Source organism: Dasypus novemcinctus, chromosome 17, assembly GCF_030445035.2.
Source record: "Dasypus novemcinctus isolate mDasNov1 chromosome 17, mDasNov1.1.hap2, whole genome shotgun sequence".
In the NCBI taxonomy this organism is placed as follows: domain Eukaryota; kingdom Metazoa; phylum Chordata; class Mammalia; order Cingulata; family Dasypodidae; genus Dasypus; species Dasypus novemcinctus.
Genome location: NC_080689.1, coordinates 62,286,944 through 62,314,586, shown reverse-complemented (window position 1 = coordinate 62,314,586; position 27,643 = coordinate 62,286,944). Strand labels below are relative to the sequence as shown.

General features: G+C 46.1%; 1 pseudogene; it reads left to right on the top strand.

Moving 5' to 3' along the window:
- The first annotated feature begins 12 nt into the window (after positions 1 to 12).
- Positions 13 to 20,667, top strand: LOC101417479 (factor in the germline alpha-like; annotated as a pseudogene).
- The last annotated feature ends 6,976 nt before the right edge of the window (positions 20,668 to 27,643 follow it).

The window sequence follows — 27,643 nt, the reverse complement described above, 5'->3', positions numbered from 1 at the left end:
TATTCAGCCACTATGAGTATCTTCTGTAATGCCCCAGCTCTCCAGTGCTCTAAAATTCTTACAGCACCCTTGGACCTGAGCAAATTCCAGGCAGCCAAGGTAAGTGGCACACCTATCCTTTTTGTAGGTCTTGCACTCACTTAAAACAGTCAAGTCACTCTATCTCTACTGCTAGCAATTCTTGCTGTAGTTCAAAGCCAAGAAACCCCAGAGAACCTACTCCATGGCAAGTCCCAGGCCCTGGTGAGAATCACAGAAGCCTGAGGAGGCCTGGGATACTCTTGAGGTATGAGGGCCCATGTGATTTAGGACAGAGGAGGGTCCTGCCAGCTGGCCTCACATGAGGCCATGGCAGCCTCCTTCTGCAGGACAAGGCCCCAAGCAGCAGCGTGTCCACAGCAAGGCTCTGTCTCTTAACTCCCCCCTGTCCTCCCCAAAGCAACCTGTAACCCACTAACTCAAATCTGCCCCCAAAGCCCTGTTTTTGTTGCAATCCTTCCCTTTTTAGATTTGACAAGCCTTTACCAATCCCAGTTGTGTAGGTTCCGGGGCTGGGAGGCAAGGCCCTTTTCAAGGTGGCTCTGTTTCTTCTATGGGGGCTATTGGAACTGAACCCTGCACCTCAGTGTCCCCTTAACCAGCTCTGATGTCCTCTAGGATTTCTCAGTACAATAGATGAGTTTCTGGGCTTTCTATGTGGCTGATTAACCCTCATTACCATTGTGCCGTCACTTACAATATGGCGGGAGTTCTGTGAGCAGGGGAGGTGGACGGTCGTGGACCCAGGCTCCGTGGTTGGTCTGTTTGTGTCCAGTCCCAGCTTTGTCTCTTACTGGCTGGGAAAGTCAGTCATTTGACCTGCCTACCTCAGTTTTCTCTTCTTCAAAGTGAGGATAATCATAGTTCCTCCCTCATGGGGGCTGTTGCAAAGTTAAGAAAGGTAATTTATATGATGAGTCTGTCACAGAGCCTGGCACATGCATCCCCTGAATAAGCATTAGCTGTTTTCATTCCATGGCTTAATTGACTCTGCTACAACTCTCTGAGGAAAGTTCTATTAGAACCCCATTTTACAGATGGGAAGCTGAGGCCAAAAATCTGAATGTCTTGCTCAAAGTGCATATGAACCCCTGTGCTGCAAACGCTCTTTCCCCTCTGACTGCGAAGGGGTCTGCCCTCTGCCTGTAGCCCCCAGACCCTGCTTAAGTGTCTGCTCTTCTGCTAGGCCATGCAGGCACCAGGCTGTAAGCAGCCCCTGCCCCTCCCCGGGGTAACCAGGTAGCTTTCTGCACCCTGGCAGGGCTGGAGGCCTACTGGCTGCTGCGGCAACAGGAATGTCTTGACCTGAGGGTCTCTGTGGGGACTGAGCTTTTCTTGGTTTCCTGGGACAATGGCCTATGGGAGCGCCTGCAAGTCTGCTGTTCTTCTCTGGTCTTTGGCGAGAGGCACGTTTGACCTCTGGTTGACTCTGCTGGTGCCACCAAGACAATAACCCTGGCTCATCCCATGGGGGTGGGGTGGGAGGGGAAGTGAAATATGGAGCCTGGCAAGCAGGACCACCTGCAGGGCTGGTGGGACCAGGAATGTGTGGCTGGGGGAGCCGTCTTCGGGGGAGGCCCCTCACACCCCCTGGGCAAAGAATTGCAGTGGAGGCACAGACCTGAGTTCTAGACCTAGATGGGTAGTCTGGACAGTGTGTTTTTTTTTTAATTTATAAAAATATTGTTGCATCGTCTTTTGCTGTGTCACTTTGCTGCACAGGGGCCTGTGCCTCTCTGCAGAGGTCTGGGAAGCCTTTATTTTTTTCAATTGGGAGGTCCTGGGATAAAAGCCCAGTCCTCCCCATGGTAAACGGGAGCTCTACTGCTTGAGCCACAGCTGCTCCCCTCGATCCTTTCTTTACATCACTCTTTGCCTTCTCTTACTAAGTCTGCTTTGTGGAAACTCTTTCAAGCCTTCCCTGATACGAGGAGAGAACCAGACCTGTGTCTGAGCCAAACCTGATCAATGGGAGGGGGTGGTCCCCTGAGGGGATTGGTCCTCTCAGCGGGGCCGCAGGACAACGGATGGAGGAAAGATACAGGAGGCAGATCCACTGAGGCATGAGCAGGAGAGAGAGCAATTCCGCTGAGTCTCCAAGAGGAGGAGGATGTGGCTCAGGCCCATTAGCCCCCTCCAGGGTGTTTTTCTCCACTGCAGAGGCAGGAAGACCCAGCTTCATTTCCCAGAATCCTTTGGATTCTGGACACCAGTCAACATGATTTAAGTAGAAGCAGTTGTGTGAGACTGAGGAGGTGGTGGAAGCCAGGCAGAACTCATCTTCCTGCCTTTTTGTCTATTTTCTGTGGACCAGCAAGGTGGTGGAGATGGGAAGTTCCCCGTATCTGCTCATCAGCTTTGTGGGTGTCAGGTGGCAGCTGCAGTGGCAGAATCTTCCTGAACCCGGAGCCGAGCGTTGGTGGTATGTCCTTGAGCTCAGAGCTCCAGTAACTGCCTCACAGACAGGTGCTCCAGGGCAGGTCAGTTGGCTGGTGTTGTGGGGCTGATCAGAGAGCCGGGTCTTGCAGGAGCCGGCGCCTCCACCCTCCCCATAAGTGAGCACCGAAAGCCCTTGGAAAGCTCTTGGAATCTGCTTAGAATAGTTTCTGATCCTGCATCAACTCTCAGCTGGGATGAGTGGCTTAAGGCTTTGCTGTTGCGTGGCAGGAGACCCTCTAGGGGGACAGCTCCAGGTTTAGAAATGGCCCCCAATCACCTCATGGTCATCTCAACTCCTTCTCCAAGTGCTGGGGAGGTGGGGACACCTGGGATAGGGGCTCCAGGTGGGAAATAGGTGAGGCCTGTTAAGGAGGCTCTGCCTGAAAGAAAACAAAACCCTGGGATAATCTCCCTCAGCTCGACATGGCCACCCCCTTCTGGCCTTCGGGATAGAGTCCATTGTCCCTTATGTACAAATAAAATAGCCTATAATTTCTAAAAAATTATTCTTATGTAACTGTGAAAAATTACTCAGTTACCACAAGATAGCTGCAATAACAATACATCTGGTTTAGTCAGTAGTTCCCCAATCACCCCTTTTTGTTCATTACTTAGCCATTTGTTTCACTGATTTTTTTAGAAAGAAATATTTTTATTTCTCTCCTCAGCCCCTCACCTGTCCCCACCATTGTCTGCTCTGTGTATCCATTTGCTGTGTGTTTTCTGTGTCTGCTTATATTCTCATTAGGTGGCTCTGGGACCTTCTGGAGTGGGAGAGAGGCTATTACTCTCTTGTGCCACCTCATGTCACTATTCTGCTTCATCTTATTTTCTCTCCTCTGTGTCTTGTTGCATCATCTTGCTGCATCAGCTCTCCACGATAGCTGGCACCCCTGCATGGGGCTGCATTCCGTGTGGGCCGGCACTCCACAGGGCCAGTTTTCCTTCACCAGGAGGCCCTGGGCATTGAACCCAAGAACTCCTCCTATATGGTAGATGGGAGCCCAATTGGTTGAGGCACATCTGTTTCTCCATTACTCAGTCAAGAGGGATTTGGGATGATGTCCACTGTGACTGATTATAGGCCACAGTTTTTGAAAGTCTAATGGAAACAGACATACAAAACCAAATTACCAAAATGCAATTTCTCCAAATCCAGGTTTTCAGTTCCCCAATTTTTCAAAGCTTCTGCTTCTCTCACGTGATGGAAACCTCTACCTAGAGCATGAGTCCTCCTTCCAGGGCAGAGACTGGGGAGGCAGGAGGAGTGCTGGTTATTTTTTCCTGAGTAAGGAGAGCAGCTCTGACCTTCCTTTAGATGTCCACAGGTCTGCCTGGGAAGAGAAATAATGGCGATGACCACAACATTTTTTAGTGCTTACCATGTGCCAAGTCCCAGCACATCACACCCCCAGAGATCCAGGACCTTACTTCTTGCTACCTGCATAACTCTCCCTTTCTTAGGTTTAAATGGAAAAAAAAATGTATCATGGAAAGTGCCTACCAGGGGCACTCTGTTTAAAATGGCACCTGCTTTGAGGTCTTCTCATTTCCCTCTCAAGTAGCTAGGAAGACAGAGGAAAAGACAAAGCTGGCAGCAGCAGTGGAAACTCACACAGGAGTGACTCCATTGCTGGAGAAGTTATACCCCTACCTACCATACCCCAGGAGCCAGTGCGAGAAGCATGATTAGGAACAAGTGGACACCCTGCTTTTTGAAACAGAGCAACTCTGCCCAATCAGAAATAGGTAAAATTTTGGTCTCAGCTTCCCACCCCTCTTCCCTTTGCTCAGAGACACAGCACCTGCACCATCAGCCAAGTAGGCAGCCCTTCCTCTTCTGTAGTGGCACTGTACTCTGAGATAGCTGTGTTGCCCCTTCCTTATCTCAAGGACTGACTCTAGCAAGCTGGCATTTAACCGGATAGCAAGGAATTTAGGACTCAGGGAACAAAATGTCAATACTTGAGGATGGCATTAGTCTGGACCCAACAGGAAGGGCTGGATGCAGGAGCAAACCCAGTGAAAGCAATGTATTCTGAGGTGCAGAGGTGCTCAGTCACTTCAAGCAGTCTGGAAAGGAGAAAATCCTTGGTAGGCCATTAGATCAGTGCGAGATGAGTGCAACTGGGGTAGGAGCTGTGCACCTCAACCAATGATATCATCAGCCTGGAAGAGGATACTTATCCCCCAGTATTCCATAGCTATGCCTAATTCACTCATCTACCTAATCATTCATTCATTCATTCATTCATTCACTCAACAAATACCTATGATGGGGGCAGGGTAGTTGTGGCAAAAAAGTGAAAGATTTTGCCTGAATAAGCAGGTTCTTGTTTCCACACATTTCATTGCAAGCATCATACATGCATTTGCTTTCTCATTCATTGTCCCACAAATTTCTGTGGAGTAGGTTTTATTTTTCAGAAGAGGAAGCTGAGGCTCAGTGAGAGAATGTGACTTGCCCAAGGTCACATGGCTAGTGAGAGACTCCTGTGTCTGATTTCTTATCCACCACAGATTTTGAATGATGCCTTTTTTTATTCACAAATGATATCAGGCCCTTCTTTCCTTGTTCATATCACTAGAAGCTTGCATCATATCAGAGGGTTATTATCAGTGAGAGAGTGGGGTCTCTCAGATCTCAAACTCTTCAAGAGTAAGTTAGTAGTCCTCTGTGTCCCAGGTGCTAACACAATGTCTGTCATATGAGTCATCAAGGAATATATTTCAGTGAATGAATATATCAGTAGTAAATATACTTCTTATCCCTTTAACACAGGCTTATGAGGATCCAATGAGATTTACACAGATGAAAATTTCTGTCAACTAAATGCTATGTGGTGTCAAATCACTATCAGATTGAACATGTTAGCTCAAATGAGTTTATGATTGCGTTCCTTCAGAACAGATGGCTAACACACAAGAGACCAGAAAGTTAGAGCTGAGGTTGGTGCAGGAGGAAGAAGGAATAAAGGGAATTGATGTGGCTCAAACGATTGGGCTCCCATCTACCATATAGGAGGCCTATGGTTACATTCCTGGGGTCTCTTGCTGAAGGCAAGCTGGTTCGTGTGGTGAGCTGGCACGAGCAGAATGCTGGCCCATGTAGGAGAGCAGGCCCACAAGGAGAGCTAATGCAAGCAAGATGATGCAAGAAAAAGAGACACAGAGGAGAGACAATAAAAGATGCAGCAGAACAGTGAGCTGAGGTGGTACAAGAGATTGAGCAACCCTCTCCCATTCTGGATGGTCCCAGGATTGGTTCCCGGTGCCGCCTAAAGAGAAGACAAGCAGACACAGAAGAACACACACCCAATGCACACAGAAGGCAGACAGTGAATGCAAATACAATGGGGGAGGGGAGAAATAAATACATCTTAAAAAAAGAAAAGAAGAAAGAGTAAAGTCTGGGGTTCTCACACTGGAATCCTGATGTACACCAGCTTGCCCACTCAAGGGTTTGGCAATAAAATAGAATAATGATATTTTTGCTGTGCTCAAGAAAACTGAGTGAATAGGTGAACTATCTCCATTTTAAGCTTCATTCCTACACAAATGGCTCTTCCTGCCTTCTATCTGCCTACCAGAAGATAACATCAAATGTACCTAGGCCAAACAAACTTGTTTTTCTTAAAAAAATCTTTTTTTTTTAAACAAAAGTGGCTGATGTTTACTGTGAAAAATGCAAACAATGGAAAAGATGTGAAGCACAGATCCTACCTCACTCCCAGAGTCACTGCGCAGGAACCATGGTTTACAATTTGGTGTGTCCTCTTATTTTTCCTTTGCCCTTCCCTTAGAGAGTGGCATGGCTGGGAGCTGGGGAGGAGGTGGGGCCAAGCAGATGGCAGGGAGCCAAGGGAGGGGCTGGTGTGCTTAGGAAATTGGCTATGCACAGCGAGTGGGCAAATAAATCAATAGATTGAGGATAATGGGAGTCAGGATTCTCACTGTTGGAGAAGGGAATTAAAAATAAGGAAAGGGGAAAGACTAGAGAGAATTCTGAGGTGTTGGGTTGGAACTGGAAATAATAATGTGCATTCATGGCTTTCAAAATAAACACATGCATAAGATATGCACACACATAGATGTAGATATATGTGTATACGTGTAAGCACACGAGCCTTCTGTAGGCTGAATCTGCCGAATGTTTCCTCATGTTGAGACTTAGTCAGGCCTTCTTGGCAGGGATCCCATAGAAACGGTGCTGGGCTTTTCTCCGTGCATCTCATCAGGAGTTTCAGGATGTTACCTGTGCCCCCACTGCTGATGCTAACCTTGATCACCTGGTCAAAGGGGTGCCTGCCAGGTGGTTTCACCCTAAACTGACTAGTTTTTCTTTTGTCATTGAGAACTATTTCGTGAGGAGCAACTCCTTGGTGTCCAGTGTTGACTCCCTGATGGTGGCCAAATTGGTGGCATCTATTGTGAGAGAGCACTTTCCCTTCTCCAATTCGTATCAGCATGGGCCCATGAATTTCTGGAATCAGCATAGCCCAGACACAATGAGGATTTCTTCTTCCTCTTCCTTCCTCCCTCCCTGTTGGAACATCATTTCTGCCACTTAAATAGTACAGAAAAAGAATGAAAATGGGACAATTCATAGAAAAGGGTGATGGAGCAAATGTGATTAAATAGTAGAGAGAAGTGGAGGCAGGAGCTCTTTGTTATTATTCTTTCACCTTTTTCTACAACATTTATATGAAAATGGATTTTTTAAAAAGTTGCATGTGCAGTCAATTTGTGTCTATGCATATGTGTACATGTATGTGAATTTATGCTTATGTACAGGGGTCTTTTTGAATACACATGTAGAAACAGGACAGGAATCGTCTATTATTGACTTACTTCCCTCCCGCCCTCGCCCCCTGCTGGGGCATGGCAGGTGCAGTCAATTTCGGGAACCAGGGCTGTTAGTCAAGGCTCATTGTAATCACCGGTGGAGCTAGTTAAAAACCGATCCCTGCCTTTAACCCTGGCGGCCCAATTTTCCCCGAGCCCGGCCTCTCCTCTGCCCAGCAGGGCAGGGGCTGCGGGGGTCGGGCCCGGCCTCGCGCTCAGCCATGGACGCTGCGCCTGAGCCGTCAGGGCCCAGCCCGGCGCCGCCGCCTTCCTGGACGCCCCGGAGGCCGAGGTGCTGGAGGACGTGCTGCGGGAGCAGTTCGGGCCGCTGCCCAGCTGGCTGCCATCTGCCGGCTCAGGCGTCTGACCTCGGGCGACTACTCGGCGACCCACGACGTGCAGTTGGTGCTGGAGCGGCGGCGCGTGGCCAACGCAAAGGAGCGTGAGCGGGTGAGCACGCTGCGCGGGCGTCCAGGGCGGTCACTGCTCCGCCGCCTCCGACCCCTTCCCGCGGGCGGGCTGGCCCTGCCCTCTCAGCCTACCCGGGCGGCCTCGCCTGCTGTTGCTTCGGACCTCCCGAGGTCCCCCTCGTGCGCCTGGTTGGGGGGGCGGGGGGGGGGGCGTGACGGTGGCTTTGGTGCCCTACCGTGGACCGGCTGCCTTTTGCCCGCCGCGCGGGTGACCTCCTCACCGCCTGGGCTTGTGTGGAAACCGGGTCCCGGAGGGGGACAGAGTAGGCTCGACCAACAGCTGCAAAAATGTCTCCCCGGACAGGTGCTTTTAAGAGCTCATTAGTACACGTACGTTGAGCCTCAGTTTCTCAACCGTGTGTGCTGGTCCTGTGCTCGGGTCGCAAAGGACGCCGCATTCCACCTTTTCCTCCACATTTCTGTCTCAAAGCAAATCCTGGGTGGTGTCCACGGGGAGCCAGTTCCTCTAGGGCCTGTGTCCTCCAGGGGCAAGGTCATCAGGACTTTAGAGCTGGACAAGAGGGTGGTGAGGTGTCACACTCCAGAGAAATGAGGTGCTGGTAGCCCAGGGCCTCTGGCCTGTCTGACAAAAAAAAATGAGGCACCTCATTCTATGTTTCAAGTGTCATCAACTACAGATTCTTTGACCACTATAACATTAGCTCAGCTAGAAAAGCTTGAAGAGTTGGTGGCACAGTGCCTGAGTAGACAAGAGTGTGTATCCATTTTAGTCATCAGTACCATTTACCAATGACTTTCTAAGTCTGCATGCCTGGTGAGGTATTTTTACGTGTCCATTACATTATTCACCACAAAAAGCTACAAGGTTGGTGTTCTCCACTTTGCAGGTAAACAACCTGAGGCTGAGTGATTTAAATACCCTACAGGCTTTATAAAGGTAGTGTGCGGTCACCCCTCGGGCTGAAGTGTGGTTTGCTGGCCTGGCAGGGGAGCAGCTGCGGCAGGCCTAATTCCGCTGCCCCCATAATAGGGTGGCTGGTCGGACTCACCGCCACCCCTGAAGGGAGCTTGGCATGGGCGCAGAGTGCCCTCGGGTCTCCCCTTCTCGGCAGCCATGCTTCCGTGGCCGCCCCTCCTCCCGGATGGTGCCACACGATGCCTGTGGGACGGCACCCTTCTTCTTCTTTCTCCCTGCGCAGGCGCAGGGCTGAATTTTCCAGTCTGCCCTTTTCCCCTCCCCCGACAGCAGCAACAGCCAGGCGTGGGCGGGAAACTCAAGTCTGCCCTCTACCCCAGCAACAGCAGCCACCAATCACTAAGCCCTGCCACTTCCCCCAGCAACAGCAACAGCCAATCCCTAATCACCACCCCTCCCCCGTCCAGTACCTCCCACTGACCTTTCGCCGGCAACCAATCAGAACAGGGCGTGGCTTCGGCCAATCAGCCTTCCCCAGCCCCTATAAAACTGTTGCCTCTCCCTCAATAAAGGGGACTTGCGTGTTTACCTTGTCTCCGCGGTAGTTCTTCTGCTGTGCGCCCTCCAGTCCTGAGAGCCCCCAACAAGGGCCTGGCCTCCCTTGTCCCCAGTTCGTCGCCGGCTTCGCCGGGCGACCCCTTCGTCGCCGGCTTCGCCGGGCGACCCCTTCGTCGCCGGCTTCGCCGGGCGACCCCTTCGTCGCCGGCTTCGCCGGGCGACCCCTTCGTCGCCGGCTTCGCCGGGCGACCCCTTCGTCGCCGGCTTCGCCGGGCGACCCCTTCGTCGCCGGCTTCGCCGGGCGACCCCTTCGTCGCCGGCTTCGCCGGGCGACCCCTTCGTCGCCGGCTTCGCCGGGCGACCCCTTCGTCGCCGGCTTCGCCGGGCGACCCCTTCGTCGCCGGCTTCGCCGGGCGACCCCGTCAGCCAAACCACGCAACCCCTGTGAGACCGACCCCTCGTCTGCTGCCGGACCGACCCCTCGTCCCAAGTGGGACCGACCCCTCGTCCCAAGTGGGACCGACCCCTCGTCCCAAGTGGGACCGACCCCTCGTCCCAAGTGGGACCGACCCCTCGTCCCAAGTGGGACCGACCCCTCGTCCCAAGTGGGACCGACCCCTCGTCCCAAGTGGGACCGACCCCTCGTCTGCAGCCAGACCCCACCTCTACTGACCAAACAAGCCACCGCAGTAGTGAATGGGGGAGGGGGTTTTCTATCTGGGTGTAGTTGACTTGGAGTTTTTAACAAAGACTTCCTAGTGCTTCTCTACTACAGTGCAGTGGGTGCCCTCCCCAGTGGGTGGGGGACGGTCAAGGGACGATGTAGGCGTACCCCCTGTTCGCCCACAGTGCTGAGTTTTGCTGCTCCTTTTGCCCTGAAATTCTCTGCCAGTGGAACTACTGCTCTTCAGAATATGCCTGCTTAGATTCACCAGCCAGATAAAAGAGCTGTAGACATGAGCTGCACAGCCCTTTCCATGGGTTGGGGAGGTATATGTACAAATTACCTTCTCTGTGTCACTGTACCTTTTTGTTTTCCAGATAAAATTCTCAATCGTGGTTTTGCCAAACTGAAGGCACTTGTGCCATTCCTTCCGCAAAGCAGGAAGCCTAGCAAAGTTGATATCCTTACAGGGGCAACTGAATACATACAAATTCTCAGTGATGTGTTGGAAGGAGCCAAAGATGCTGAGGTAAAGCCTTAAGAATTCAGAATGTTACTAGCTATCTAATAGCCTTTTCTGTGTGCCTGGTACTTGATGTATACTTCCAGTTCGTGTCTGACAATCCTGTCAGCTAGTTCCAATCCCTGTTTTATAGAAGGAGCAACTAAAATTAAGACCACAGAGCTAAGAAATGTCAAGGCTGGGATTTGGATCCAGGTTTACATGAGCTTTGGTCACATTCCGAACCATCTATATACTTAGTTCTTGTCACTGTCCAGGGCACCTGGATCCTAACTGCTAAATATTTAACTGAACCTTGGCATAACTGAACCTGCTTTGAAAAATGAAATCCCGGGTATCACCGCCGTTATCAGGGTGGCATAGCTCAGAAGTGTCCAATAGGCATTGGAAGGCTGAGCTGGTTTTATGGACTTGTTCCAAAGAAGGTGTGAAAATGAATCAATGAAGGGAAGAAGAGAGACCTTAGAAGTGAGCCCCAGGGAACACCTGTTGGCTAGAGGAAGGAGGACCTATGAGAAAGAAGGTAGAGGAGCCAAGGTGGGGTCAAAAGATCAAGGAGGAGAGAGTTTTGGCCACCATGGGAAGCTATGAGAAGCTACAGGGGTACTGAGGAAGCAACCAGATTCAGCATTTGTTAGTAGAGGAGTGGGCTGGGAGTCAACTTGTAGCGAGAGGGGTGAGGGAATATTATTGGTAAAGCTTTGGATTCAGAAGTGGCAAAGTTCAAGTTCCAGTCAACCTGCAAGTCTGATAGAAGAGGGATCAAAAGAATGGAAACAAGAGAAAAGCCGTTAGATCAAGTGAAGTTCATATGTTTGTATTTAAAGACAGATGAGAGAGAAGAGAAAAGAAAAGAGAAATATTATGTCAAGTTAGGGCAGAAATAGCCAGGTGTACAATGTATTGCTGAATTGGTTCTTTCCTTCTGCTTGTCCCCCAGTACTTGTCAGTGGTGCTGGGAGGACATATCCTGCGATGGGGATGAATTGTCCTATTGGCCAAAGCGAATGGTTGGGTTGTGGTGTGGTCATAGTGTTTAGACTTGTGCGGGTGGCTGCCTTAGTTTTTCCTTGTGTTTTGTGCAATAGAAATGATTTTTTTTCCTGCTAAAGGCAGAGCAGGTAAGATTTTCCTATGCTGTAATATTTAGTTGCCCAGTACAGAAGATCTTAAGGTTATAGAATAGCAAAATTAGTCAACTGGGTAACACTTTTTTCTCCATACCCTTATTGCTTAAAAAAAACTTGGTCATTTAAACCTCTGATATATATTGATTTAAATCACCAAAGTCTGTCATATTATACTGTTTTGTACCAAATATGGTTTCTAGAAACAAGACCCAGATGATCTGAACTATAGCAACAATACTTCTGCACCACATATATCCGTGGTTAGAGAATCATCCAGAAGCATCACCCTGCCTGCCAGCTGTATAGTGGGCTTGAAAAACGAGGACAGGCTCTGGGCATAGGGTGGCAGTGGCAACTCGGCATACACTTGTCACCAGAGCATGCTGTCTACAACTGGAGTTATCTCCCCCATCAGGAGACTGGTAAAGTATTCCTTCTTAAAGTCATCTAGGTGTCAACATTTATAACTTGAAGTGTGGCTATTTCCACGCTAAAACATTACAACAATGTTGTGAAAATTTACCCTGCTGTTCACATCATACATTGGTGTAATCCATTTAAAATGGAGGAAAGCACACTTTGTAATTGTTCTATTCGCTGTAGTCCATGATTTCACTTGGGGTTCACTGTGTTCCTTGGATTATAAAAAATTCTTATTCTAGTAACATGCATACAACCTAAAATGTCTCCTTTCAAAAATTTGTTATTCTTTAATTTTTGTCTCCTTTAAACTACATTCAAGTATTTATTTATGTCCACAATGTTGTGCTCTAATCACTACAATCACCACAGTCCATTACCAAAACTTTTCATCATCCCAAAGAGAAAATGAGTACATCTTGAGCATTAACTCCTAGTATTACCTACCCATACCCCATTCCCTGGTAAATGATATTCTAGATTGATTGAGTTTTATTCTAATTATTTCATATCCATGAGATCATACAATATTCTTCTGTGTCTCACTTTTTCACTCAACATGATGCCTTCAGGGGCCATCCGTGTTGTGGCATGTATCAGAATTTCCTTTTTATGGCTGAATAATATTCCATTGTTTATATACCACACTTTTTTTCATCTGTGGATGGATACTTGGGCTGCTTCCATCTTTGGGCAAGTGTAAATAAGGCCACTATGAACACTGGTATGAAAATATGTGAGTATCTGCTTCCATTTCTTTTGGGTATATACCTAGAAGTGAGATTGCTGGATCACATGCTAGCGCTATACTTGAGGAACTGCCATTGTCTTACTCAGTGGCTGCACCGTTTTACATTCCCACCAGCAATGAATGAATTTGTTCATATTTCCACTTATCAATACTTTTAATTTTCCTTTTTTCTAATAGCGATTCTAATAGGTAAGAAGTGGTATACCATTATGATTTTTATTTGCATTTTCCTAATTGCTGATGTTGAATATATCATGTGCTTTTTGATCACTTGTATATTTTCTTGGAGAAATGTCTATTCAAGTATTTTGCCCATTTTAAAAATGGTTGTCTTTTGAGTTGTAGGATTTCTTTATATATTCTAGATATGTCTTTTGAGTTGTAGGATTTCTTTATATATTCTAGATATTAAACACTTATTGGATATGAGGCTTCCAAATATTTTATCCTTTGGTTAGTTTATATTTTTACGTTCATGATAAAGTCCTTTGTACAAAAAGTAATTTTGATGAAGTCCCATTTATCTTTTAGTACTTGTGCTTTGGGTGTAAAGTGTAAGAAACTTTCGTCTAACACAAAGTCCTGAAGATGCTTCCTTATGTTTCCTTCTAGGGGTTCTATAGTTCTGGCTCTTATATAAGGTCTATGGTCCATTTTGAGTGTTTTTGGTATATGGTATGAGGTATAGGGGTGAACTTTCATTCTCTTGCACATGGACATCCTGTTTTCTCAGAATCATTTGTTGAAGAGGCTCTTCTTTCCCCATTGACAGGACTTGGCAACCTTGTCAAATTAGTTGATCAAGGATGTGAGGGTTAATTTCTGAACTGGATTAGATTCTACAGTATTTGTTCTTGTAAGTACCATGCTGCTTTGATGACTGTAGCTTTGTAATAAGTTTTAAAATTGGGAACTGTGAGTCCTCCAACTTGTTGGTGCTTTTCAAGATGGTTTTATCTATTCAGGGGACTTTACCCTTGTCTATAAATTTGGCAATTGGCTTTTTCATGTCTACAAAGAAGTCTGTTGAAAGTGACTGGGGTAGCCTTGAATCTGTAAATTTCTTTGTGTAAAACTGACATATTAATGACATTTAGTCTTTAAATGCATGAACACAGAATGCGCTTCCATTGGCCATCTTGGATTTTTTAGCAATGTCTTATAGTTTTCTGTAGAAGTCCTTTACATCCTTTGTTAGACTTTTTTTTTTCCTTTTCCATAGATATTTGATTCTTGTGGCTGCTATTGAATGATTGTTCATTACTAGTGTATATAATCACTACTGCCTTTTGCATATTGATCTTGCACCCTACTAGTTTGCTGAATTCATTTATTAGTTCCAGTAGCTCTATGGTTCTTTCCTCCTCTGCCCCTGCTCAATATTTTTTATATAGGATAATGCAATCTACAAATCAGGAAAGTTAATTTTCCTTCTCAAGTTAGATGGCTTTTCTTTTTAAGGCCTAATTGCTCTAGCTAAAATTTCCAGTCCAACGGTGAAATAACAGGGGGGAAAGTGGACATCCTTGTCTTTTTCCTGAACTTAGAGGGGGGAAAAACTTTCAGTCTTTCACCATTAATTATATTAGCTCTGAGTTTTTCATAGATGCTTCCTTTCATGTTGAAGTTTCCTTCTGTTCCTAATTTTGAGTGTTCTTATGAAGTAGAAGTGCTAGATTTACCAAATGCCTTTTCTGCATCAATTAAGATGATCATTTAGCTTTTCCACCTATATTCTGTTAATGTGGTATATTACTTTAATTTTCTTATGTTGACCCACCCTTGCATACCTGGTAGGAATCCCACTTGGTCATGGTGTATAATTACTTTAATATGCTGTTGGATTCAGCTTGCTAGTATTTTGAGGATTTCTGCATCAATATTAATAAGGGATATTGGTCTATAGTTTTCTCTTGCAATATCTTTATCTGGCTTTGGTATGAGAATGATACTGGCTTCATATGTGTTAGGGAGTGTTCCTTCCTCTTCAGTTTTTTTTGGGAGGGTGGGTAAGAATTTGAGCAGGTTTGGTGTTCATTGTTCTGGAACACTGGTAAAATTCCCCTGAAGCCACCTGCTCCTAAGCTCTCCTTTGGGAGACTCTTACTGATCTGATTTCTTTAGTAGTTATTGGTTCACTGATACCTATTTCTTCTTGAGTCATTTTAGGTAGTTTGTGTTTCTAGGACTTTGTTCATTTCATCTAGGTTTTCCTATTTATTTCCGTGGGCTAGTGGTATTCTTTTTTCATTTCAGATTTTCTTCTCCTCTTTCCCTCTTTCTACCCCTTTCTGCCTCCTTACCCTTCCCCCCTTCTAGATAAATGTTTTTTGTTTTTTTTTTCAGAGAACCAACTTCTGGTTAATTTCTATTTAATTCTCATTTACTCCTTTCTAATGTCTATTTCCTTCCTTCTGCTTGTTTTGAGATTAGTTGTTTTACTAGATCCTGCAGTTTTAAGGTAAGGTCTCTGATTTAAGACCTTTCTTCATATTTAAGCATTTAGAGCTAAACATTTCCCTCAGCCCTGCCTTTGCTTCCCTTAAGTTTTTTTATGTTGTGTGTTCTCTTTCATTCACATCAAATTACTTCCGAACTTTCCTTGTGACTTCTTCTTTAACCCATTGGTGTTTTAATTTCCACACTTGTGAATTTTGTTTCTCCCAGATATTTCTAGTTTCATTCCATTATGTTCAGAGCAGATACCTTGTATGACTTCAATATTTTTGAATGAGACTTCTTTTATGACCTAAGACATAGCCTTCCCTGGAGAATAATCCATTTGTGTCTGAGAAGAATGTATATTCTGATGTTGGACGAAGTGTTCTGTATATGTGTGTTACGTCTAGTTGGTTTAGAATATTGTTCTTCTATTTCCTCATTGGTCTTCTGTCTAGATGTTCTAGACATTATTGAAAGTGGTATATTGAAATTTCCTAAGGTAGAACTGTTTATTTTGTTTATTTCTCCCTTCAAATCTGTCAATATTTGCTGAATATATTTTAGGAGTCTGCTGCTAAGTGCATGTATGTATTTATAACCGTCTAGTTGCATTGACCCCTTTACCAGTATATAATGACCATGTTTGTCCCCCATAGCTGCTTTGACTTAAGGTCTATTTTATGTTATTAGTACAGCTATCCCAGCTCTGTTTTTTGTTTGTTTGTTTGTTTGTTTGTTTTTAAGTATCAGAAATTAACCCAGGACCTTGTATGTGGGAAACCGGTGTTCAACCGCTGAGCTTCATAGGCTGTCCTGAGTTGACTTTTTGTTTTGCTTGTGTTTTTGTTTGTTTTAAGAGGTACTGAGTACTGAACCTGGGGCCTCCCATGTGGGAAGCAGGTGGTCAATCCCTTGAACCACGTACTTTTCCCTCCCTTTCCCTTTTTTTATATTACTACTTGCATGGCATTTTTTTTTCCTCTGTCACTTTACTTTCAACCTACTTATGCCTTTTGAATTTACGATGATTCTCTTGTAGACAGCATATAGTTAGGTAATACTTTATCCACTTTTACCCATCTCTGCCTTTTGACTGGGGAGTTGAAACTACTTACATTTAAAGTAACTGCTGCGGGAAACGGACTTTGGCCCAGTGGTTAGGGCGTCCATCTACCACATGGTAGGTCCGTGGTTCAAGCCCCGGGCCTCCTTGACCCTTGTGGAGCTGGCCCATGCGCAGTGCTGATGCACGCAAGGAGTGCCGTGCCACGCAGGGGTGTCCCCCACGTAGGGGAGCCCCATGCGCAAGGAGTGCGCCCATAAGGAGAGCCGCCCAGCACGAAGGAGGGAGCAGCCTGCCCAGGAATGGCGCCGCCCACACTTCCCGTGCCGCTGATGACAACAGAAGCGGACAAAGAAACAAGACGCAGCAAAAAGACACAGAAAACAGACAACGGGGGAGAGGAGGGGAATTAAATAAATAAAAATCTTTATTTATTTATTTATTTTTAAGTAACTGCTGCTAATGCAGAACTTTCTTTTGCCATTTTCCTATTTTAATTTTGCAAGTTCTATATATTTTTTTGACCCTCAATTCTTTTAATGCCTATTCTCATATTTGGCTTTTGGTACTACGCCATTTTGAAAAACATTCCTTCGATGATATTTTTCATGTGTTTACTTGGTGATTACCCTGTGGAGCTGAAATTTAACATCTTAACTCTAACAATCACTTAATTTGGTACCTACTTCAATAGCATCCACATATACCATTCCTGTATCTGTTCTCTATCTCTCTGTCCTTATTAATTTGCATTTTAGCTGCTGCGGTAAGAGTTAGGGTTGCCTACCATAAAACACGACAGCACTGGAGTAACTGCCCCTATGGTTACCTCTACCAGGAGTCTCTGTTTCTCTGTGTGTTTGAACCACTGTCTACTGTCCTTCCCTTTTACTCTAAATAGCTCCCTTTAGCATCGCCTGTAGGGCAGGTCTAGTGGGGGTGAATTCCCTCAGCTTTTGTTTATCTGGAAATGTCTTATTTTCTCCCTCATTGTTTAAAGGAAGTCTCACTGGATATAAAATTCTTGGTTCGCATTTGTCGTTTTGCAGCATGCAAAGTATTTCAACATAGTGCCTCCTTGCCTCCACCGTTTCTAGTGAGCTGCGCACTTAATCTAATTGGGACTCCACTGCACATAACATTGCTTTCCTCAGGCAGCTTCAGAACATTCTCCTTGTCCTTTGCTTTCCCCAGTTTGATCAGGATGTGACAGGGTGTATTTCTTCCACTTTATCCTGTTTGTTGTTCTCTGAGCTTGTTGGATGTTCATATTAACATCTCTTGCTAAGTTTAGGAAGTTGTTGTTTCTTTGAACTTTCCTTCTACCCTCTTCTGCTGGGACCCCCAGAATGCAAATATTGGTATGCCTGATGGTATCCCAGAGGTCTCTTGGACTATTTTTGCTTTTTTGAATTCTTCTCCACCTGACTCACTTGTCCTGTGTTTAGGTAGAGTGATTCATTCTTTAGCCAGCTCTGATCTGCTGTTGAAAGCCTCCTGGGAATTTTTCATATTCATTATTGTGGTCTTCAGCAGTTCTGTTTGGTTCCTTTTGAAAACTTTTGGCTCTTTGTGATTCCCAGGTTCATTTTTTTTTTTTTTAATCCCCGAAAGCCTTTCATTCCTTCCACCCCTCCCCTGCCCCAACAAACTTTATCTCCTTGAGGAAACTGAAGATCACTTTAAGTCTGTCTAGTATATCCACAGTCAGGTCACCTTCATTGTCTTCTGGATTTGTATCTCTTTTCTTTGAATGCACCATTGTTTCCAGTTTCTTTGATTTCTCATAGCATACTATACATACTCATATATTAATGTTAGCTCAGACTTATTCCTTGACCTGTTTCTTGACTTTGTATCCAGCTCATGATATGACAGGTTTTCTTGTGTGTCAGGAGATAAGAAAACCAAATAAACCTTAGCAGAAACCCTTTCAGCCGTTTGCAGATTGGATATGCATTGGCTGGACTCTCTGCAGGGGTGAGCCTTCTTATCAGGGAGGTCAGCCCGTGGTGAGTGCAAAGTGCAGGGGCCTCCCTGTCTCTTCTGACCTGTGTCTTATCCTGGGCCTGTGCTTGCTAGTGGTGTTAGGGGTTCCCTGTTTATGGAGTTTGAAAGCCCCCTGTCCTCTACTTCTCAGGCCACAGACATTCTCCCTCTCCCTGGTGATCCGCTGCAGGGGGTAAAGCAGGCCAGCCTTGGCAGCCTTTGCCCCAGCCACTGGCCTCCATGGTTTCTCTCACTGCCTTTGTAGTCTCCAGTTGCTTTTCCCTGGGGGACACATTCTGGGAAGAGGCAATACACCAGAAAGGAATGTCCTAAGTTGGTCTTTCCCAGCTGGAGCAAGGCCAGGACCCCACAAAGGGAGCACTGGCTGCCTCCAAACTGCCCTGAGGGGGCGGCCAGGGTGGGTGCCTAGAGCTGCTTCTATGGCTCCCCAAAGCTGTGCTTTCTTGACTTGGCATTTGCCTACCAAATGCATCCCCTCCACTGTCCTCTGGCAGCTCTGAAGAAGTATGTCATCTTTTAAGTCTCTTCTACTGCTGCTGTCCAGCTTGGGCTAGAACACTGGCAGCTCTCAGAGCTGGGTGCCTAGCGGTTTGAAGTAGCTAATCCAAAGGAGCATTTGGACCATTCTCTTCCTCCCACCCCCTGGATCTTGGAACTAGCTATTTTCCCCTTCTGGCATCAGCAAATTATGCCAAGGGCTGGACCCCTCTGCTGCCTGCCACAAGAATGGGGCTTGGATGGTTGTAATAGCTGTGCAGAAAGTGTGATTCTCTGGCATTTATTTCCATGTATGAGCATTTTCTCCCCATTGTTCCCTGGATGCTGTATGGTATTCTACTGGACTCCAATTTTGAAATAGTTGATTCAGACAGTTACTGTCTAATAGTTCCTGGAGCTTCCTGCTTTGCCATCTTCCCTCATTCTCTGGTGGCCTGTATTTGACTAAAGGTTCCTGGCTCTGGTTAGAGTTCTGTCCAGCTTATCCAAAGGGAGTAGCTATGTAAGGTTTTCAGGATCCTGGTCAGATACCCTAACTGGAAACCCGCTGCCAGCTGATAATACACATTGGACTGAATGCTGGTGTGCAGAAGGGCCTAAGATTTGGGAGGCAGTTTGCAGAGTAGTTTCCTCTTCCTGCCCTTGGAGAGGACCTGGGAAGTAGAATCCTGGTGCTGGCAAAGATGGGCATTTATTTTGGGAGGCTGGGGGTAAAAACAGGTAGTATAAAATCAACATCCCTGGAACGCAAAGTCCTTAAAGTATATAAGAATTTACTGATGGCAGGGATGGAGATTGACTTGTGTGGTCAGAGTAGGTTCACTTGGGGACTGAATTGGCAAGGATGTGTGCTGATAGAGGGAATAGAGCTGTGTGTAGCCACAGCATGTGCTTTTGGTAGAGATGGGGATTAAAAAAGTCCAGGAGAGGCTCATGTAGAACTGGTGGAGTTTCAGGATGGAGGCTTTTGCCATGTAGGGGTTGGGTATTGCTGGGTGGTAAAGGTGTTTGTTGTCTCACTTTGTTTCTTCTTTGTCACACATGGCTATGACATGGGTTTTCTCATCATTCAAGAGTGTGAATTTTCTTCAGGATTATCTGTGATGCTGTGCCGAGGCTGTGTCTCTGGAAAAGGGCCACTCAGGAAGTGGATGTGGGCCAGGTGACTGAGCTCCCACCCACCACATGGGAGGTCTGTAGTTCACTTTAGAAGACCATGAGCTGGTGTGGTGGATAGGCAGGGCATGCTGACACAAGAAGATGATACAACAAGAGATACAAGAAGGAAAAAACATAAGAGACACAACAAAATCTTGGAGCAGAGGTTCCCAGTGCCTCCCAAAGAAAATGAGTGAGACAGAAAAATGATGTTACTGGCGGTGCAACAAGCTGATGGAAAGAGATGATGCAAGAAGAGACACAAGAAGAAGAAACATTGAGACACACAAAGCAGGGAATCGAGGTGGCTTAAGCGATTAGGCACCGCCTACCCATACCGGAGGTCCCGGGTTCAGTTCCTGTGTGCCTCCTAAAGACACAGGACACAGCAAGTGCAAACAATGTGGGGGTGGGGAGAAATAAATCTTAAAAAAATAAATAAGCCATTCAGTTCTGGATGAGATGCCATGAGAGCTGGGGGCACATATGGATGAAGTGGAACTGTCACAGGGACCTGGATAAGGCATAGTCAAACACTCAGGTGTTGGCATGTCACAGGAGCTTCCTTGGAAAGCTGCTGAGAGAAGGCTGCTCTGTGGGTGCTGGAGTCCCACTAACCCCCTCCTCAGGTTGTGATCATCGGTGCATAAAACTGATCACTGGGGAAACTTCCTTTAACATTTTAAGCTCTGAAATGAGATGGTGTAGACAGTTGGGATAAACTTATTAGCACCCTGGAAACACCCTGAAGCCTTCTTGTCTCTCCTATTCCCCAGGTAGGAGCTACTTGTGACAGGAAAATTTCCCCACTGAAGCTGCCCTAGGCTTCTGCTTGGGGAGCCGCTCATCTGCTCCAGCGTTCCCTCAGGGCAGGGCTTCTTAACAAGGGGCCTGAGAACTTGAAACTCAGACATTCCTGTGGGGATATGTCAGTGTGGGTGTGATATATTTATTAAATAGTACACAGTATAGTGTGGACTTCGTAAGGGGTCTGTGGTTTTCACCTGACTAGCAAAGGGGTCCATGGAACAGGAAAAGTTAAGAATCTCTGACCATGGGAGGCTCACAGGGCATATTCTGAGGAGTTTGGCTAGAAGAGTATTCCAAACTGAATTTTGTTTTGATGGAGATGTTCTCTGGCTTGTCAGAGTCCCCACCCACCCCTTATTGTATCTCACTAGCCCATTCTGCTTGTTCAGATGTCTGACTTTGTAGCCCTGGACTAAGGATGTTAGGGCTCACAGGGAAGGCTGTTCCAGTGGTTCACTGGGCTCTGAGACTTGACTGTTTCTCAATCCTTGGGGGTGGTTTAAGGGCTGGTGCTGGGGTGGTATGTGCTCTGGAACTTTTCTGGCAGTTTGAAAAGGTGGGGGATCCAGAGCATGTAGATGGGATGGAAGTAACCTTGGAGTGATGGCCCTTCCAGTGGTGGATTCTCCAGACTGGGACCACTGAGCAAGCGATGAAACCAGACACCAAAGGAAGACTCTTAAGGCTGAATCTGACTGAGATAAGAAAATGTCAGAGGGAACACAGGCTTCTATCTCTTGAACATGAGAGTGAGATTCCCTTTGTTGGAACTCATTTCTCTATGGGGTAGAATTGAATTAATCGTGGAAGTAGGTTTATGGTATGAAGTCTGGCATGTTGGACAAGAACTCTCACTGGTATGTGCTGTCCAAGCTTGTCAGTGAGCTGAGCATAATTCGAGAGAGCTAAAAATTCTATTTCTGACGTCCTGGGCCTGGTGGTTAAGTTGACTGAAGTTAGTCCTCATCCATCCTAGTGGACTTCTAGAGGAAATGTTTCTAGGAGACGCTAGGAGAGGCTTTATAAAAGGCATGTCTCGTTTGGTATAGCTGTGGTGTCCAGAACAGATCAGGGACAAAATGGCTCTAAGGACCATGTTAATGGCAGATCTTTTAATGGGAGGAGAAAAGGGTTATAAATACTAGATTGTTTTAGGAACTCTTCTGGTCTGCTTTGTATCACTTCCTTTCTCTTGGGAAAGATTTATCCTTTTTTTTTTTTTTAAAGATTTGTTTTAAATTTCTCTCCCCCCACCCTGTTGTCTACTCTGTGTTGAGGGGGTTTGGGGGGAGAGGAACCAAGTGGCAGAGTCCCCCAGCATTGTGTGATCTGCACCGGGACCCCAGGAAGAGACTAAGGCTCTATCAGGCTTGGTGGCCAAACCCCTACTTGTTATGAGGGGTTTGGGGAAGGATCGTTTGTGTAGCTTTCCCTCTGGATGTGGGAAGACCTGGCTGTGGCCACAATGCCAGGTTCTGGTCTCTGGTTCCTTCTGGACTTTCATGCACCCAAAGCAGGATTGCCAGTTTGAACATGATTAGATGGGAAGAAATGTAACTTTACTTTCTGTACCATCCTCAGCTTGTCAATGAGTTCCCTAATAAACCCTTGTAATTTAGATGATAGGAACCTCCATCTTGCCCCTTTAAGGCCCATCATCTTTGAGTAAATAAAGAACCATGTTCAGGACTTAAACTCAATGTCTGAATCCTTCTGGGGGTTCTTTGCATCTTAATCATCCTCTGTCTTTCCTCAGTCCAGTTATGAGTATATGTACACAGAGGCTGGAATGAGAGTCAGTGTTATGTTGGGCAGAGGACATGGTGATAATGTTACGTTGTTGATCCACTTAAATATGACAAGCTACACTCAATGTGAACTAGCGGACTAGAAAATTTGAGTTAAAGCATTTGATTGTCATCAGTGAGTTTCTTTTATGGTTTCCAATATCTGAACTGCCTGATTATGATTTGAGTGACTATCTTTTTAATCGTGGATTCACTTTTGAAGTTGAAATTTCAGGAAATTTAGAAGACTCAGTGATCTTACCACCCTGGTGGAACCACTGATGGAAAAACTCTAAATGTTGCTTTTTTCCCTATACAACCGAGTTAAGTTTTCTGAGGGTACATAACACTGTGTCCTGTTTTCTTTTATCATTGGCATGTTCAGAGACTACTTATATAATCTCTCTAACAAATTTTAGTAGTCCACCAAATAGACAGTTCTCTGCCATTTAAATTGGCTTGTTTTCTTCTCAAACATGGCAAATAACTTGACATGGTTAGCCCTTTCTCTGTTTGTACTTTTGTTTTTCAGGATAGATCCTGAGAAGTGGAACTCCTGAGTCACAGGGTGTAGGTCCGTCCTATGACTTGATGTACGATACCACCTTCTAATACCAAAAGGCTCCTGACCTCCTCACATCCTAGCCAGCAGCGGGATATATTAAAGTGATGGGACTTTAATGGGTACAGAATGGTAACTTTAAATTGAAGCATCTATCAGTGAAGCTAAATGTTCTATGTTTTGTTTAGTTACATTTCTTCTGTCTGCTTTTATCCTTTAGCCATTTACAATTGGTTTTCTTCTGTTTCAGTCTTTCCCAAGTATGAAAAGTGAAAAGGCCCAGAGCTGCCTTCTAGAGAAAAATAAGTGCCGTCCTGAGAGTTTTGGAGTCTCTGAAATTTTTTTGTGATAACTCAATTTAACAATTACCCTTTAAATGACCTTGCCTGTCACAAACTCACTCAACTCTATTTTTATCTTAACTTTCTAACTTGAAGAAATAAGCTTCAGGGCCTATAGCCCTTGCAGTGTCCCCCAGCTCCCCTCCCACTCTTTAGGGTTCGATATCTTCTCTAGGACTTACACCTAATATCTTATTCTATTTTCATCACTTAGGAATAAGTGACTGTTACCCTTCTGGGGAAACTAGCCTTTAACAAGAATAAAAATGTAAGCTAGAGTGTGTGGAGTTGTACACTTTGACCAATGGGAGTGAGAATTTCGGGCTCTCTAAATATGCAGCCAGGGCTATATGGCACAATTGTGCAAGTTAGACACCCAAGGGCATTGACCATGAAGACAGTCTTCACTTTTTACAATAACTAACAACAATGCAGGACTTAATGTATGCTGGGTCTTGTTCACCATGCTTTGTACATGCTAATTTGTTCTCACAACAATCCTATGAAGGAGGTACCATTACCCCTGTCTTACACATGAAGAAACTGGAACAGAAATGCTGAAAGACTTGTACAAGGTCACATATAAAGTGGCAATTCCTTTGATAACAGCTACCTGATGGTGAAAATTCCAAATGCATTGTCTGTGGCAATAGCTACCGTTGCCTTAAATTTAACATTCACTCCAGCCTTACCACAAAAGAGGGGGTTTTTTGTTTTCTATCTATTGGATTTGAGACCTTTGTCTTCATTAGGCGCAGTGAATAGAAACAGAAAAGAATGGAAGAAGGATTGGGGAGAGGCCAACTTTCTTCATTAGAGAAGAAATGATGCTGCCCACGGAAGAAAGGAAGGGAGGAGGAAGGCTAGGGGTTCCTGATGGTATAAGACTAAGTTGGATAAACACTTGCAAAACTTCTCAAGGTGTTGGAAGTGGAAGTTCTTTTGAACATGGGGCTGTGTGTCACTGGGTCTCAGGGCAAGGACAAGGAGGCCCCTACTGACATCATACGCCCTAAGTGGGATCTGTGGAATGAGACCAGTCTGCTGGTTCTAGGCGACTGAGGGACACTGGGGTAGCCAAGGGAACCAGAGTCTGGGAACAAAATACTCTGGTCTTTTGTTCGGAGGCATTAGCCCTAAGGCTCAACACTGACTCCAAGAGTAACAACTCTGGAATATAGTAAGTCCTGCTGGGCAAGTCATCACTGGAAAAGTCTCCTTTCTGAAACCTTTCTGTATCTTCCAAGGGACTGGGAAGGAGGAACTAGTAATGACTTAAGAGCCTGGGTCCCACTCCCAATGCCATGAGAGCCTTTTGTATCATCGAGGCTGAACACAGTTCTAGCTATAGCCCTTGACATTTAGAGCTTCCATGAAGGTGGGAATTGGAATCTGGGGGTCCTCACTCCCGCTCCCCTGTCCCTGAGCCTGTTGGTTATTCTCTGGTATGGCTGGAGTTATAGTTGCTCATTGTCTCACTTTAACCAGTAATTAGACCATAAGAACTTGGGGTACCACTTTATTTGCATGACAACCCCGGGGAGTAGGATAGGAGGAGAGCATGCACTGCTGCCCCTTTCTCCTTATGCCATAAAGTCACTGGGACTGAGTCTGGAGCTCCAGGCTCTGGACTTTCTGTTCTTTCCACAGGCCTCACCACAGAGTTGGTTGAATGTTCATTTATCTGGAGGGTGGTGTCTCTAGGACATCTAGACTTAGAATTAGCCCCTGACTGGTTTGAAAGCACTGTCTTGCCTCTTATTAGAGAAGTTGTAGGCTTACATTCTGCTGAAGAGTTCCCATATACTACCCTCCATTAACACTTCTAGCCTTCTTAACCTTAAATTGGCTTCCCTCAAATGCAGACTCTGAGACTCTGAGTTTTAAGTAGTTGTTATTACGTGAAGCGCCAACAGGTCAGAGGGAGGAAAAGCCCGTCAAAGATGTATACCTGAGCAGGCTACTGCTGTGGGCACCTCTGGGAGGCACTGTGGAACGTGCCCCAGGGTTGTCCCCTCAGCACTCAGGGATGAGGAAGCCAGGTTTGTACTAAGCCTGACCGTCATTGAACTTGGCCAGATCCCAGGGGATGTGGCTTCCTCCAGCACTTCCGGCCTGCCTTGGGGGAAGGCCAGCCAGAGTAGTGCCTTGTCACCCTCAGAATCTAGGTAAGATTGTCTACTACTCTGAAACCAATCACAGTCTTAGCAACTTAAAACACTGTGTTTTATCTCAGTTTCTATGAGTTAGGAGTCTGAGCAGTCTAGCTGCATCCTCTGTTTCGAGGTCTCTCACAAGGCAAAATTCAAGGTGTCAATCATAGCTGGGGTCTCACCTAAAGGGGTGACTGGAGTTGTAACTGGGAAAACTCACTTTCTCTGGGACTCTTTGAGGGCCTCTGTTTGCAGCTGGCTGATGGCTGGAAATTGCCCTCTGTTCCTTGCCACATTGGCCTTTCCAATATAACCACTGGCCTAACCGAAGCATGCAAGTCAAGGAGGCCCTGGAGTCTGATAGGATGATGAATACTATGTAACCTACACAGAAGTGACATCCCATCCCCTGTGCTCTGTTCTATGGGTTAGAAGCAAGTCACAGGAGAAGCTGACTTGGCCCAGTGGATAGGGCATCTGCCTACCACACGGGAGGTCTGCAATTCAAACCCCGGGCCTCCTTGACCTGTGTAGAGCTGGCCCATGCACATTTCTGATGCGTGCAAGGAGTGACGTCCATGCAGGGGTGTCCCTCATGTAGGGGAGCCCCACATGTGAGAAGTGAGCCCCATAAGGAGAGCTGCCCAGCGTGAAAAAAGTTTAGCCTGCCCAAGAATGGCACCACACACATGGAGAGTTGACTCAGCAAGATGACGCAACAAAAAAAACAGATTCCCATGCCACTGACAACAACAGAAGTGGACAAGAACACACAGCAAATGGACACAGAGAACAGGCAACTGGGAGGGGGAGAGAAATAACATAAATCTCTCTCTAAAAAAAAGCAAGTCATGGGTCCTGCTGGCATCTCGGGAGGGACTCTGTAAGGATGTGAAGACCAGGAGGTGGGGACCACTGAGCCACATTAGAAACCACCTAGCATGGGTGCTGCTGGGGTTTCCCATACTTCCAGCTACTCTCTACAAGTGACTGCTAGCTAGAAACACTTGTCAAAAAGACTTGGAGGTTTAAAAACTTGCAAATCAGTCAAATCTAACACTAAAATCCTGACCTGGCTCCTGGTAGCTGGCCAAGTGTGACTTTTGGGGGTCTGATACTACTTTCCTGTGCTTTTCTGTGCCTAGATGAAGGTCAGGCATCTCACACTTTCTGCTGTAGGAGCTGTGAATCTTCATGGTCTTACAGGGATAGACTGTGGAGCCAAACAGTGATGGTTCTCGTTGAATTTCAAGGTGAGTTTAGAATTGGCTGGGGGAGGGTATGAGACCTTCAGGAGGAATTTCTGATAGACTATTGAAATGAAAACTAACATAAAGCAGAAGTCTTGTTTCTTGTCTCACAGATGAAAAATTCCTAAGGACATGGAGTTGTATCACTTTCTCAGTACCTGTAATCAGGTGGTGTCTGGGAGGAGCTGGACACTTTAAAACTTGGTGCCATTTCGTATAACACTTCTCCTCTTAACCACTTCTATGTGTATAACTCGCAGGTAGTAACTACACAATGTGCTGCTGCCACCACCATCCATTGCCAAAACTTCCCTCCCCCTAACCAGCAGCTGTGTGCTAGGGATTAGCCACCCACTCCCCACTCCCGCCTCTGGTAGCCTGTCATTGTTCCATGTGAATGTGTAGTCTAGTTATTTTGGGAGTGACTGTACAGTATGTCCTCTAGTGTCTGGCTTGTTTTACTCAACATGTCTTTGGTGTTCACACATTTTATGGTAGGTATCAGAGCTTCATTTGGATGCACTTTTTAAGACTTTTCCCCACCCCTCCCTGGTGTTCCTGCTGTCTGTTTCCACTTGCTGTGTGATTTTCTGTATCTATTTCTCTTTGTTCTCTTCTCATCTTTCTCTAGGATTCAGAAGGATTCAATCCTGGGGACCTGTGCTGTGGAGAGAGGTTCCCTGTCAATTGTGCCACCTCAGTACCTGGTCTCTGCTGTACTTTACTTTGAGTCTCCCCTTCGCCCCTCTCTTGTTGGGTCACCTTGTTGTGAGACCCAGTGGCGCGGGCACTCGCTGCACCTCAGGCACGCTTTCTCTCTTCACCGGGAGGTCCCGGGGACTGAACCTGGGTC